The following is a 16,157-nucleotide window of genomic DNA, read 5'->3' on the forward strand; positions in this document are numbered from 1 at the left end:
GCCGGGACCCGGCGAGAAGGAGACGGGAATGCGGCGTGACCTCGGGTGACTGAACCCGGGTGAAAAAAAAAAAAAAAAAAAAAAAAAGTCCTCGGAGCTGGGGGCAGAGGATGTCGCAGGGCTGCCAGGAGAGAAACAAGGTCTGGGACTGGAACGACGGTCTCCCACACGGGCCCGGAGCGGGGGTCGCAGGTCGTGGGGTCTCGATCCAGATCCAGGGACTAGTTTTGGAGACTCACCTGGAGCTCTGCCCTCCTCACGAGAGTAGCGTGTGCGATCCAGGTAAAGAAATACGGGGCCTTCCACTTCCGCAGGGCTACCTCCCGCTGGCGCAGCTCCGCCTCAAGCCAGCACCCGGCGGACACTAACAGCTGCCACCGCCGCCGACGTTCACCGGGAACTGAAGCAGAGGCGTCTGGTCTCGCCGCCCAGAGCTCGACCCTGCGCAAGGAGCATGCGCACACGCCCCAACACCCAGGGGCCAGTCAGGGCAGTGACACCTGCGATCAACAGGTCCGGGGAGACCCGCCCCGCTCTCCGCCCGGCGCCCGCCCCGCCTCCTCGGGGAAGGCCCCGCCTCCACGCTCACCGACCGAGCTGACCTCGCCCCGCCCTCGATTTCCCGGCTTTCCGGACCTGGCGAGCTGTATTCCCGCGGGGGTTCGATGGGGCGCGCGATCCACTTGACTTACTCCAAGGCGCGAGATCCCGCGAGAGCGGGAGCTTGCCCGTTTCCCCTCGGGCGAGAGCGGAGGGCTGCGCTCGTGGGAAGGGTTCGCGCAGGTTGGCGGTCTCGTGGTGGAAGGAAGGAGGGGCTGGTTCTCCAGAAGTGGAGGTGATTGTTCCTGGCTTCTTGGTCAGTATATGAGGTATTTCCTAAGCTCAGGAAGGCGGACCCACCGAGGGCTGGGTTAGGTATTGTTACCTGAGACAAGACCCTCTGTGGTGCCTGGCACCCAAACGGCGTGTAGATGCGCAGTTCCTTTAGCTTTCTGCGAATCCCTGCGGTCTGCTTGCACTTGAATGGCTTCCATGGATGGGCTTGAGTGTATACATTCCCCAGCTGGTGGTTCCGTGACTAGTAATAAAATGAAAGCTTTAATAAGCGTGTTGACTCGGTTAATAGGCAATTGTGGTTAAGAAACATTTGGCTCCCTCCTTACTCTGCTTTAGAACAGGTCTTAAGTTACAAGCTACTGCTTGGGAATTGGGCTGAGCTTTGTTTTGTGATACATTGTTTTTTTGAGAATAGAATTTAAAAAAACAAAAAACAGAAACCAAACAAACCCCACTGCCATCTTTAGTAGCAAAGATCCCTCCGTAAGTAGGAAACCCAATTTCGGAACTCATTTCAAAGCTGGTACGGGTAGAACGTACAGGTTGTGACGATTTAAGTAAGCTTATAGGTCACTAAAAGTTTATTTGAAGAATTAGAAAGAGGAAACATTTTACATTGATATGGGTGCATTTTGCTTGAGACTGAATAGATGAGTATTTATTGAGCATTTGCTATATTCCCTTCACTGAATTAAGCGCTAAAGGAAATACAGTGAAAGTTAAGGCACAGTTCCGCCTTCAAGAAATTTTAAACTTCTGGAGGAGGAGCATTTAAACAAACTGCATTAAAAAATAGTAACACTTAGGCAGCCCGGGTGGCTCAGCGGTTTAGCGCCGCCTTCAGCCCAGGGCTTGATCCTGGAGACCCGGGATGGAGTCCCACATCTGGCTCCCTGCGTGGAACCTGCTCCCTCTGCCTGTGTCTCTGCCTCACTCTGTCTCTCATGAATAAATAAATAAAATATTAAAAAAAAAAAAAAAGAGTAACACCATTAACTCTCCTCTTGGTTTCCCTGATACCACTATTTCTTGGTTCTGCGGTTACATCTGTTACATTTTAAATGTTTTTAAGGCCTTCGCTGTTCCCAAGCTCTCCATTTTCTTTTGCTGTCTGACTTTACTGTTGTATCCTTCAGCAACCTCTTTTCCATCATGAACTTAGCTACTAGGTATCGCAGTGCACCAAGGACTCCCAGATGTATATCTTAAGGTTAGACTATTTTAAGCAACAATATCTTCGTTTGGATATCACACAGATACCTTACATAGGTCTCAAATTTACATTGCTATCTTTAACATTCTTTATTACTGATAGCATGACTCTCTCCACCCATGTGGAAACTAGCCCATTTTCGTTCCCTATTTCAGATAATGGCACGTAGTTACCCAAATCCAGAAATCCATGAGTACCCTTATATTACATTTCCTTCACCTCCTCTAACCTAATATCAAATTCTGTTGACACTTATCTCCTTAAGTATCCCTCAAATCCAGGCTTCTTCAATCTTCACTCTCACTGTCTTGGTCCATCTAGTAATTAACACCTCTCCTGACTCATCTCCTTTGGACAATTGCAGTAGCCTCTTGTTATTTCCCACTACAGTGCAACCTACTACATTCTATTAATAATTTGTCTAACATGAAAATATCACAATATTCCTTTGCCAAGAATTTTTCAGGAACTTCCTTCACCAGCGGGGCCTTTCATGATCTGGCCTCAGACTGTTAACATCATCTGCCATTCTTGCCCGTCTACTCCACACTAGCCATTCTGAACTCCTTGCTTTTCTGTGATCGTATCACATTCTTTCCAGATCCTTTGGTTCTCAGTTGAATTAAATACCTACCTCCTTGGTAGAACCTTTTATAACTTTCTAAGACAGACTTGCCTTTCTTTCACCCTTTTTGGGACTTATTTCTATTATAACAATTATATTGTACTCTATTTATTTACAAATGTAGTTGACTAGTCAACCCCTATCTCCACTCTTGAAAAATAATTTGAACTGTGGATGATAAAGACTCATAGTATCTCCTTTCCTCATTTAGGGATTACAGAAGAATGCCCTTTAGTTCACCCTGCTTGAGAATTTGACTAAACCCGACCGAACACTTTGTTAATCCTGGAAGTTCGAACTTTCTGGGGATCCCTGGGTGGCTCAGCGGTTTAGACCCCGCCTTCGGCCCAGGGCGTGATACTGCATGGAGCCTGCTTCTCCCTCTGCCTATGTCTCTGCCTCTCTCTCTCTGGGTTTCTCATGAATAAATAAATAAAATCTTAAAAAAACAAACAAACAAACTCTCTACCAGTTTTTGATATATCCAAGTACTGAGTCTTAAATGATAGGCATGTAAAGGTCACAAGTTAAGCATCAAGAGGGCAGTCTGAAGCAAACAGATGGGAAAAAGGAAAATTGATATTGCTCTACATAACCCACCCAGAAAACTTTGTAGGTAGGAATGTGTTTTCCTGCTTTTAATAATAACACAACCACAAGTTTTAATAATAATTTAGCCACATGGTGGGAATAACTCCAAGTGGGATATTTCACCCTTAGTAGCCCAGTGGTTGACGTATGGCTGATTTAGGCTAATCAGCATCCTTTCACAGGAGCTTCAAATTGGATCTTTTCTCTGGTTACAAAAGTAAAGATGGGAGCTAGCTCAGAGCTGCTTGTGGCAGTTTATGTTGCTATTTGGAGTAGGTAGTCTGAAAGAATAATATAAATAGGGGAGGAAGTGCAAGAGAGAAGAGTGTCCCTGAAAGTTCTCTATCCTCTTATAAAATAGGAAATTCGTGAGTTGAGTGCTCACTAGACTCCTCAAAATGTTTAACATTTTGTTAAACATCAGAAGGTCAAATTCAATATCCTTAGCATCTTAGCTAGCTCTTCCTTAGCCAAAACTTGACTAGCCATACATCCCAATCCTTCTAAGCCTCACCTATACCAGTGTTAACATTTGTTAGTTAACCACAGTTGGTTAGGCAATGGCCTCCTTAATTTTTGCTGAGTTATTGTCAGCTTAGGCACTTTTATTACCCTTATATGTTATTTCACTTTGAAACATTCTAATTTTCTTATCTGTAAAACTCTGATGAGAAATAATACTTATATATGCTGTCTTTTGATACTGCCCCAGATAAAAGCAAGTAAAGACCTATACTGTGTTATTATGGCCATTAGTGCTATTATTATGATTACCAATAATACTGTTGCCATCAATGATAATGTAATGCTGTAAGAACTTATGTATTGTTTTTCTTGCTGTACTATGTATTTTATTACAATCTCAAAGATGTGGGAAGTTTTAGATTACATCTGGCCCATCCTCCCACTCACTCAAGGGACATCTCCATCAGTGGTTGTTTAAGTTCTGTTCAAATATACTGACATGATAGAAAACTTGATGCTTTGTGAGGCAGCCTATTCCTTTTTAACAATAGCCTATTGCTTTTTAACAATAACTCTTAAGAAATTTTCATCACAATGAATTGAAATCTATCGGTAATTTCCACATGCTGATCTTATTTCTGTCCTTTGTAGCAACAGAAATCTATATTCTCTTCCATAAGACACTGTTTGACTATGAAAACACTTTTGTTTTTTCAAGCTAAAATTATTCAGATCTCTCAATTTTTTGAAGGCATCGTCCTACAAAGAATTTGTTTTAAGATTTTATTTATTTATTTGTTTATTTATTTAAGACAGAGAGAGAACACAAGGGAGAAGGAGGGTCAGAGGAATAGGGAGAAGCAGACTCCCCACTGATCAGGGAACCTGACTTGGGGCTCAATCCCAGAAAGAGGTCTGCGATCGCAGGTCTGTGATCATGACCTGAGGCAAAGGCAGATAGACGCTTAACTGACTGAGTCTCCCAGGCACCCCTTAAAGTGAATTTTCTAAAGAATAATGATAATAAAATGAATTCAAACATACAGTGTAAAGTAGTGATGAAATATAAATGAGTCAGAGCTATGAAAAATTAAAATACAAGTAGAATGTAAATGATAAGAGCCAAAGAACAAAAATATGCATGGAGCCTGTAGCTTAAACTTGTTGAACTCTGATCTAAAATCAAAAATGGATATAATATTTAAGGTACCAGTAATAGGAAAACATTTTTCTGTCATCATCTAAAATATTTTTTTCCCACGTGGGCCTTCCTCTCATCTAAGGAGGCTCCACTAGCCATGGACTCCATCAACATGTCCCTGGAAAATGCAGTAACAGGCTTCATATACATCCATGAAACTGAACTCAGAATGTACTTTTCCTGTCAACTTTTGAAAAAATATGACATCAAAAAATATTTTTTTTCAATTAGCCCAATTTCCATTTATGCATAAATATCCTTTCTCCATGGGGCACCTGGGTGGCTCAGTGGTTGAACATCCCCAGGTCTGATCCTGGGGTCCTAGGATCAAGTCCTGCTTCAGGCTCCCAGCAGGGAGCCTGCTTCTCCCTCTGCCTATATCTCTGATTCTTTCTGTGTCTCTCATGAATACATAAATAAAATCTTTAAAAAAAAATCCTTTCTCCTTAATTTTTTATAAAACAAGTTTTATGAAATGTTTTACATACAAGGTTCTTTAGAATCTTAGAAAGGATCTTAGAAATTAAAGTTTCTCAGGACACCTGGGTGGCTCAACGGTTGGGCATCTGCCTTTGCCCCAGGGCATGGTCCTGAAGTCCTGGGATCCAGTCCCATATTGGGCTCCCTGAATGGAGCCTGTTTCTCGCTCTGCCTGTGTCTCTGCCCCCCGCCCACCTTGTGTCTTTCATGAATAAATAAAATCTTAAAAAAAAAATTAGTCTCTCATTGTACAGATGAGAAAACTTAAGTTCAGGGAAGTAAAGTTACCTAAGCTTGTGCTGGACACTAGTAGAACCAGAATTGAAACCCAATTCTGAAACACTTGGAATTGGCCTGTGTGAAATATTTTCCTTGAAATATTCTGAGGTTTCATAGAAGACAGTACTCTTTTGTTTCTTCAAGTGCAATGAGGGGCACCTGGGTGGATCAGATGGTCAAGTGTCCACCTTCAGCTCAGGTCATGATCCCAGGGTCCTGGGATTGAGCCCCACAACAGGCTCCCCGTTCTCTAAAGAGCTTGCGTCTCCCTCTCCCTCTGCATGCTGCTCTCCCTGCTTGTGTTCTCTTTATGTCAAATAAATAAAATATTTAAAAAAAATAAAGAACAATTAAAGTTTTTCTATATTCAAGTATTGGTGATAAACATACTTGTCATCTTTGTGTCCTTTTGTTGTTTTTTTTAATTTTTTAAAGATTTTATTTATTCATGAGAGACACAGAGAGAGAGAGAGAGAGAGAGAGGCAGAGACACAGGCAGAGCGAGAAGCAGGCTCCATGCAGGGAGCCTGATGTGGGACTCCATCCCCAGTTTCCATGATCACGCCCTGGGCTGAAGGTGGCGCTAAACCTGAGCCACCCAGGCTGCCCCTTTGTGTCCTTTTGAAAGACAAGAGAAGGGGAATATAAGAAGGAAGTCCAGAGCATTTCACAAGTAAAGATTTTCTTTTTCTAAATTGTGATACCTATGGTTGTACTTTGACTTTATGAAAAATACTAAGATATTTGGAAATTTACCAAACTTATTTTCTCACCCCTTGGAAGCTAACAAATCTAAGCCGCATGCGTGTACACATAAACACGTGCGTGTGCACACATACACACAACTTTACATCTTGGACTGACTTGTTTTTAAAATAGTTCTTTAAGAAATACAATAGTAGAATAACACCATATCTTTTGCTCCTAGCATGTTGGCTGAAGCACTGAATCCAAAGGAAGTTGCCCTGGAGAGCACTTTTCTTTGTAAAGATGACAAAAATATTCAGGGCACCAATGTTTTCAAGTTGAACTTCCTTCTTGAAATTCACTTCACAGTCAAAAGACATACAACATTTTAAAAAATAGAGTGATAAAATTGTTGGAAAATAGAAATACTTAAAAGAATTATAGGTACATATAAAGCCGAAATTCTAAAGGACTAAATTTATTTTTATTTCTCAACTATTAGTGTTCTTGAGTCATTCATTTTCTTATCTATAAGACAAGCCCTAAAGCTGAAATTGTTCTTGGGGAAAACAATCAAACTCTTGGCAAATAATATCCCAGGAATATTAATATGTTAAAGACTTTGTACATTTCATTTTATTTTTTAAAGGTTTTGTTTTATTTATTTGACAAACAGCACAAGCAGGGGGAGGAGCAAGAGGGAGAGGGAAAAGCAGACCTCCCCCGCTGAGTGCGGAGCTAGACTCAGGACTCCATCCCAAAGTCCTGGGATCATAACCTGACCCAAAGGCAGACACTCAACTGACTGAGCTACCCAGGCGCCCTACACTTTGTACATTTTAAAATCAAAGTTTTCTGATTAAATTGTGTTCCACAAGTTTTGTTCTGTTGCTGTTTCAAATTCTTTTATTCTGAGTAACTCTATGGAATTAGTTGTAATAGTTTTAACATAATGAAGAAAAGCCATTTCAGTTGCTAAAAACTGTGCTGACATTTAAATTTCAAACAGCAGCTAGCAGTAGGTAGAACAATAGCTTTCAAACATCACAGACTGCAACCTAGAGAAAGCAGTATATTTTATATTATGATTCTGTTCTCATGGACATGTATAAAGCAAAATCAGTAGTTTCTTAAAACAATATTACTGTGAGTAATACACTCTGATATTTTATTCTTTTCTATTTCATTTGAAAATGTTCTGATCATAACCAATGAAATTGATTTCTAGACCCCTTAACAGAACATAACTATAGTTTGAAAGATGTGAGCAGGTTTGTAATAGAAGGAGCAGTTTACCCTTCAGTACAATGTGGAAATTTACTGCCTTCCAGTTAGAAAAAATATTCTTTTGGTTTGACATTATCATATTAACTATTTTTCACTGATTAAAAACTTCCTAACATTATGAAAAGGTTGTTATTCTTTAGCTCCACATTTTACTTAACATTACCCCTATTCACAGTTTTAATTCTCTATGGTTAATGATAAGATGTACAAATTTATGTAAGTCTATATCCATATAGTTATAGATAAATATGAAATCATTTCCAGTATAACATCAGAAGTATGTGAATAGATGTGAATGACTATGCTCTCAACTGAGATAGGAGAGAGAGAATAAGATAGGAGGAGGAATATGAGATCAGAAGCAGAATTCTTGGGTCCTACTTTTAGATATGCAATGTGAGATTGGGCTAGTTTCTTAACTTCTCTAAGTTTCCATTCTGTAAATGAGGGAACTGATCTAGAATACTTGAAGATAGTTTCTAAAGTTCTTTAATTCTTTGATGGTTGTTTATTTAAACCAAAGAGAATGTTTTATTATCCTATTAACATATTTGGCAATATAATAACTTGTTCTGTGCTTATTATGTTTAAAATATTAATGTCCTTTGCTATGCTAACAAGAGAACGATTAAGTAAACATCAGGGTATGGAATTGTACAAATTGCATAGTCTAATAATTCGATAATTATAATCATTAACCATAACTGATACATTTATACATACATGCATCTGAGAATATGATGATTTTTCTGTGTTGCTATGTGTCTTCATCTGTCTGGACTACTATAACAATATCATAGACTGGGTAGTTTATAAACAATAGAAGTTTATAACAATCTATGTATCAGAAGTAAAGAATATTTTTCTTAAAGAAGTGTGGCCATTGTTCACATTTGACTTTATGTTCCAAAATAGGTGCTGATCCTGGAGTGCTGTATGGCCCAGAACTGAGCCTTGCCCAGGAGGCCTAAGGCAAACCAGCTATGTTGTAGAATTTTCATTAGCCCCGATTTTTCACATAGGTAGAATTAAGGTAAAATGGATATTAGAATGTGAGTTTTAAAATTAAGCTTGAGAGTGAAAATTGGGAAGTATTCCCGTCTGCTTTTACAAGGTAACGTGGAAAAGAAAAAAGATTATTTCAGGTACATTGCGTTTAGGTGAATTTTTCATTATTTTAGCATCGGCTCATAGAGGAATCAAATCCTTCCTCTGGTTATAAACTCCAGATGCCTGATTTATTTAAGCAAGGCAGGAATTTCCCCCACTTTCCCACTCCCCCACCTCAATCCCCCCCCCCCCAAAGGGAATGGGAGTGATTGTTTTTATTCACCATACTCTAGAGATAATTCACCAAAACATTAGAATCCAGGGGCAAGGGGTGCCTGGGTGGCTCAGTTGGCTAAGTGTCTGTCTTTGGCTGAGGTCATGATCCCATAGTTCTGGGATGGAGTCCAACATGGAGCTCCCTGCTTGGTGGGGAGTCGGCTTCTCCCTGTGCCGCTCATCTTGCTTGTGCTCTCTCTCTCTTTCAAATAAATAAATAAATAAAATCTTAAAAAAGTCTAGGGGCAATATGACTTTTTTTTAAATTTCATTTTTAAGCAATCTCTACACCAACATGGGGCTCAAACTCACAACTCCAGAATCGAGATGCAGGCTCCAATTACTGAACCAGTCAGGTGCCCCAGAGGCAATATGCTCCTTGATTTGAAACTTTCCAAACAGGTCTATCATGAATAAATAAATAAATAAATCTTTAACAAAAAAAAAAAAAAAATTTAAATGAAAATCATTTTAGTTGGAAAAAAAAGAAAGGCTTATATCAGTTCCATGGGAACTTATATCAGTTCCATGGGAACCCCATTACGATTGTGTGATGTGTTTTCTGAAGAGTACACTGATCAAGGAAAAGTATCCACCATACTGATTTTTAAAAATGCTTAAGTGACAGGCTGCCTGGGGCACAATGGCCTCGCTATCCAAACAGGAATTTTTTCCCTCCTTTCTTCAGCAACTTCACTGATGCCAGCTCTCAGCTTACCCCCAACCCGGAGCGGTAGATGGCACACAGCAGGGTCTCAAGATTCTGCCAAGAACATCTTGCCATGACTGGATAGGAATCCCAGATAAAAATGCAAACCTTTGATTTGTTCACTTTGACATCTCAGAAAGTTGAATCACCATTGGAACAAAAGCTAAGAGAATTAAGAAACAGAAGGATGGAACCAACAGTTGTGTGCAAAACAGAATTTGACTTTTCATAAGACAAAATAATTTGTCCATGCCAGACCACAAGCTAAAGGCCTGGGAACTGAAGTGGAATGAGGCCCAAAATCGGCACTGAATAAGGAAGAAATGGCTGACTTTTACAAAGCATTTTTAAGTAAAAATTTTCAGAAGCACATGTTTTATAACAGACTGGCACAACCTAATTTTGCCATCACCTTCTCTATGGGGAGAATGGCCCTGGAGAGGATTTGGAACAAGCTTAGATTGAAACAAAAGAAGATCAGAGCCCACCTGATCCACCCACCAGGGTGTCTTGAGTTTCCATGAGAAGCGGTTGGTTTGGGAGCTCATTTAAGGAGGGCTCAAAAACCTGTAAGTGATCAGTGAAAACCTCTAGGTCCCCCACCTTTGTTATGCAGCCCCTTGTCTTATACCTGCACAGAGGCAGGCTAGGAGAATGTGGGCCCTGGTGAGCCATGGGCCATGTGGCTCTGTCTTGACTGTGGTTTCCGAGCTGGCTCTCCTCTGGCAGTGATAGAAAATAGAGCTAGGAAAAAAACACACTAGGAAAAAAAATTCTTAAGTGACATACAAAATATGTGAAGGCTCACAGGAAGTAAGACTATTCTATCAAGATCCAAAAAAGGCTATCTTAACTGCAATTTTGAATCTGGAGAACGGAGCTAATGCTAATGCTTATCCTAAAAAAGTAGACCACTTCAGTGTTTCTATGTCTATATTTAATAAATTCCTTGCTCCAACATATATTAGTTCCAAATCATATCCAAGTATATTTATCCCAAAGGATTTCAATATAACCTTTCATCTAACTTAGTTCTAAATGCCTTTGATTTCTTACTGAGTGATGTTGATAAATTCTTATTATATTCATAACAATCACTAACATTTATTGAGCACTTACCATATATGGGGTAGTATACTTTATAGTGCATTTTATTTTTAAGATACTAATATTATCCCCATAATTCAGATACATTTATTATCCCATAATTCAGATACATTTATTCATTTAACAAAATTTTGTTGTTCTTTACTATGTACCAGGCACAAAAAGGAGAGCAATTAATAAAAAAGGCAAAGTTTATGCCCTGGGAGAACATTTATTCTGGTGGGCAAGATAAACAACAAAGAAACAAATACATATGTTTGGTGGGCAATAAGAGTGCACCTTGCTGATGTCCAACAACATTACTGCCCAAGGGCTCCAGTTCTGGTGCACAGACCTCCATCACTGCATTCATGCCTAGGCTGCCTTCCAGTCTGCTCCCAGCCAATGACTGACTGTGACAGTGACACAAAGCCGGAACCGTTTCAGGGAAACACAGGGCCTCTCCTGCAGGTGACTTTGGCTCAAGGATCCTCCAGTAGCTTTGCTGTATCTTTCCTCGACTGCATGGCAGTGTGGAACAAGTCAGTGCACTTCCATTTGAAGTCTCTTGGCTCTCCCAGCCCTCTAGACTCTTTCCCCATATCACTTTGGAGGCCATTTTTCCTAATAAAATTTTTTCACATTTAACCCGATCTTGGCATCTGCTTCTCAGAAGATCCAGACCAACATATTATGTCAGAGAGTAATAAGTGCTATTTAAGAAAGCACAATAATGGGGCACCTGGGTGGCTCAGTTGGTTAAGTGTGTGACTCTTGATTTCTGCTTGGAAATCTTAGGGTCTTGAGACCAAGCCCCACATCAGGCTCCACACTGGACATGGAGCCTGCTTGGAATCCCCCCTCCCTCTCAACTCATGTGTGCACTCTCTCTCAAATAAATAAACAAAATCTTTTTTTAAAAAGCACAATAAGGTGTTAGAAATATATGTTCTGAAATAAGGGTGGTTAGGGAAGGTTTCAGGCAGAGGTAGCACTTGAGCCACATGAAGAATTGGAGAAAACTGACTTACAGAGTGAAGTAAATTGCTTGAGATTACATGATTACCATGTAACCATGATTACATTTCGTGGTAGATCAGCAGACAGCTGGCATCTTCAAAACAATTGTTTTTATGTTATCTGTAAGTAAGTGATATAGAAAACGTTCTGAGAGGGATCCCTGGGTGGCAGAGTGGTTTGGCACCTGCCTTTGGCCCAGGGCGCAATCCTAGAGACCTGGGATCAAATCCCACATCTGGCTCCCGGTGCATGGAGCCTGCTTCTCCCTCTGTCTATGTCTCTGCCTCTCTCTCTCTCTGTGACTATCATAAATAAATTAAAAAAAAAATTTTTTAATGTTCTGAGAGTAACTGTTTGGGTGATAATTCACATTAGACAATTGTGTACATGTAGAATCAGAACTACTCCAAAAGATATGCCGAAAAGCCTGCAGAAAGTGTTGAATAACACAATTAATTCCTATCCAGGCAAACCTGTATTTCCCTTCAGCCTGCTTCATTCTGGCATTCCTTTTCTGCCTCATTCTTTTATGTTTATTTTGCTAGTACTGCAGCTTCTATACTTGTTCTTTAATCAGCATTTTTAAAATAGGGTATGGCATTGAGTTTATCTTTTTTCCTTCTGACTTTTTCCGGCCCTATTTCCTGAAACATCTCCATCCCCTACAGTGCCTATGCTGTCACTGAAATGTGTTTCAAAATATAACACAATACAGAAAAATAAGCACATTCTTTTTTAGATCTGAACTATAACCTCTTAAAATTAGCATTTCCCCCCTTTCTGTCCATATATACCAAATCTTCCTACTGATATCACATTATATTGAGAAAGCAGAAAAAAATTCTATCCTGGGTTAAAATGTAGCCCTTCTATCTAAATTCAAATAGACACACCCTGTTCTTTATCTAACACCCAGCTTAAGCTCTGGAAATCTTTACACAACTTTACATATTTTTTTCTTAGTTCTGAGAAGTTTAATGTTTTTAAGTATTATAAATTTCCAAAGATTCTTTGATATATTTGTGAAGTGCTTTGATCAGTAGATTCCCTTTGCTTGTTCTTTGGGCAAAAGCTGGCACTCTTCCACCTTTCATAGAAAGCAAACAGCCCTTCTTCCTACAGAATAGAGCATGAGGAGGTCGAAAGTATTTTTCGTAAGAAAAGAAGCATTCAAAGCAATACTTTCCTAAGCTTAATAAAAAGCAGTTGTGGCTGAGAAACTGCAATGATGTCATGTAAGTTTTATCTTGCATAAGCAGCAGAGTGAGGAAATTCCAGAATTAATAAGTCTGCTGGTACAGCTGTGCCCGGAGTTGGAAAGTTCAGGATGTTCTTTTCATACTCACGACTGGACATTTTGCTCCACATTAGCCTTTGCAAGAATAATTGGCTCCCTCCATTTCCAAGCTGCTAAAACATTTATAAATGGATCTATTTAGAAAATGTAAAAGTTTAAATGGATTCATTAAATGGCCACTTGGGCTCAAAATTATTGTTTATATTTGTCTTGATTCTGTAATAGCCAGTAATTAGTTATTTTTAATTATCAAGTGCTTTTCAATAGTGAATTAAGAAATGGAAAATCCTAACTGAGAAATTATTGAAGAAAGTAGAGTTAAAAGCCATGGTTTTTAACCATAGCTCTAGTTATTAATGTAACTCTAGTTATTATCAAGAGAACAACTGGCCAACTCATCATCAGGAAATTGGCTTACATAAAATAGGGGATATAATTTCATGATCCGGAAGTCTGTTGAACAGTATAATGGAAACTCTAAAACTCTAAACTCTAAAGTTTTGAAAAGTAGAAAATATTTTTCTTTAAAGGAATGGCTTTGGTGTATTATCACACTAGATGACTACTTTCAATCTTGTGGTTTCTTAGTGTCATGCATTTCTTTCCTTTCTTTCCTGTTGGTTCTTCCTTTGCCTCTAGAGGGGAAAGAAAAGAAAGATTACACAGATCAAAAGAATGCATGATGCTGAGCTGAAATGAGAAAATTTAATCAGAGTTTGCTTTTGTGTTTCTCAAATTTCAAAATTAAACATGCATGTTGCTTGCTTTATTGAGTTCATATTCAACACAGCCTAAAAGCACAGCCTCCTTTGATCATGAGTGCCTGAGTGACTTTAAAGGGTGACTCTGAAATTATTTAGTTTATAGCTGTATTTACCCCAAATTAAGATAATGGAGATTTATTATTATTTTGTCTAATGTAATAAAATAGCTTAAGGCTGAATTTTATTCAGAAAGAGAAGATAAACAATGACTAGAGCATACATTTTAGATCCAGACTTACCGAGTTCTTCCCCTTCTGAGCTAGAATTAAGCAAATCACTTTAGTTCTTTAAGGCTCAGTTTTCCTATATAAAGTTGAGGTTATTTATAATACCTTCCTTGAAGGATAATTAATAAGAATACTTATTACAAATGTTTGTTGAGTATCCTTTCTAAAACCATGAGTACAGTGCCTGGCATTTAGAAGTCCATCAACAAAAGTTATTTTTATTCTTTTACTTTTTCTTTTAGTTTTCTTTCTCCTTTATTCCATTTTTCATGTACACAAATGTGGCTGGAAAAGATGCCGCAGTCTGTCTGCTGTTCTAAATAGACTGTCACATTTCTTCAGACTTTGAAAGATTTAGCTGTTTTTCAGGTCAATGGAAACCTATTGAGAATTCCTTTCAAATTCTTGATTGTGTAGCAACCAGAGTGTGAAATTTTGGCATTTCTAAAGGTGTCAGACAACTGAGCTAGAATTAATAGACACTTCCAGGAAAGGAAGAAATACAATGGTGAACAGAGAGTTATTCCATCATTTTCTACCCAATCTTAAAAAAAAAAAAAAACACTTAAGATTTTCCCTTTATAAATACTCCTTTATGGTGCTGGGGGGTGGTGGTGAATATTGTTCTTTAGCTAACATATTTAATTGCTGGGCCCCCTTTCGGTGTTTGATAGAATGGTGACATTGAGCATACAGTTTAATTATTTGGAGATAGTTGAAATCATGCAATAAAATTTAATTTAATGAGAAATAGTAACTTGTTTCAAATTGCTAATTAAAACTAAATCAGGGGTGCCTGGGTGGCTAAGTGGTTGAGTGTCTGCCTTTGGCTCTGATTGGGATCCCAGGGTCCTGGGATGGAGTCCCTCATCAGGCTCCCTGCAGGGAGCCTGCTTCTCCATCTATGTCTCTGCCTCTCGTTGTATCTCTCATGAATAGATAAAGTCTTTTAAAAAAACCTAAATCATTTCATCATAATGCATAATAGAATATGACTAATTTTCATTTTTTAAAACATTAAAAATGGACCCAAAATGGCATATTATTATTTTAAAACAGATAAACATCAAACTTAAATAAAACTAAGTTATCTTAAAGATATATTTTAAGTTATACAAATTCTCTATAATTTCAGTATGTATTAATACAATATTTTGATATTACTACTTTCTAGGGATTGCATTGTTTCATTAGCAATTAAAAAATTAAAAATTTCTCTGCTTACAAGACTAGAGGATGATTAAAACAACCACCAATTCCAACACTACATATACGGATTCTTTTGTAAGTATGTAATGTTGTTATGTGGCATTTTCCTTAATATCTACTCTCCTTCCTGAACTTATTCTGGTGCCTAGTTTTCTATGGATGAAACACTCCTTCTCTGGCATTAACATCTATCACAGAACTCTTAACTGAATTGAAATAGGAAAAAGTGATGCTTATTTTTACTAGCTCTAATGAGATCTCCTCCCTCAATCATATTTCAAGACGTATCTATAACTTTATATTAGTTTGAGTCTTTTATATCAAAATGTTCACATATCTCATGATTGTTGTATGCTACATAGCTTTCAGATGCTTTTGTGCTCTTTCATCTTTTTGTTTTTGTTTGCATCTTAGAGCATATACTCCCTAGTATTTAAGAACTAAGTAGAATTTAAAGATTCAGCAAAATAAAAAAAGCTACTAATTCAAATTATACATTTCTCTCATGTACATATATATGTACATGTATATGTATGTTAGCATGTATTTTGTTATTACTGCTCAAAAAATGCATACATAAAGTTGAACCTGATCAACACACAGCTTTGGGATTTATGGAGCTTAAATTCCAGGTACACCCTGGAGATTAAGACTAGTTTGACGTTCATTGAGTCATTGTCTCCCTGTCTCCTTGACTTAATACCAAATGAATACAGTAGCCCAACTATCTTTGGAGAATGTCATCTGGAATAGCTATCTAGTGATTCAATGCTGGTCAAAAAATACAAAGCAGTTTAGAAATTCTAAGAATGGCTGATGAAAAGGCTTTATCCAGACCTGCTGTTTTATCTTTG

The 16,157-nt window shown here is 38.6% G+C and overlaps 1 protein-coding gene and 1 long non-coding RNA gene across 7 annotated transcripts in view; one reads left to right on the forward strand and one right to left on the reverse strand.

Annotated features, from left to right (window-relative positions):
• Nucleotides 1-646, reverse strand: part of USP53 (ubiquitin specific peptidase 53) — a 63,954-nt gene extending 63,308 nt beyond the window's left edge. For 2 of the 3 annotated variants that reach the window (XM_026013451.2, XM_072755347.1), the window contains exon 1: nt 240-646. The gene's annotated coding sequence lies outside the window, so the exon portion shown is untranslated. The remainder of the gene's footprint in view (nt 1-239) is intronic. The other variant, XM_026013452.2, reaches the window with a different exon arrangement.
• A 72-nt stretch (nt 647-718) lies between these two features.
• Nucleotides 719-16,157, forward strand: part of LOC112930978 (uncharacterized) — a 156,768-nt gene continuing 141,329 nt past the window's right edge. The window contains exon 1 of one of the 4 annotated variants that reach the window (XR_012001011.1): nt 719-856. This is a non-coding gene — a long non-coding RNA (uncharacterized lncRNA). The remainder of the gene's footprint in view (nt 857-16,157) is intronic. The other 3 variants (XR_003237240.2, XR_012001010.1, XR_012001012.1) reach the window with 3 other exon arrangements.

This window comes from Vulpes vulpes, chromosome 4 (assembly GCF_048418805.1).
Source record: "Vulpes vulpes isolate BD-2025 chromosome 4, VulVul3, whole genome shotgun sequence".
NCBI classification, from domain to species: domain Eukaryota; kingdom Metazoa; phylum Chordata; class Mammalia; order Carnivora; family Canidae; genus Vulpes; species Vulpes vulpes.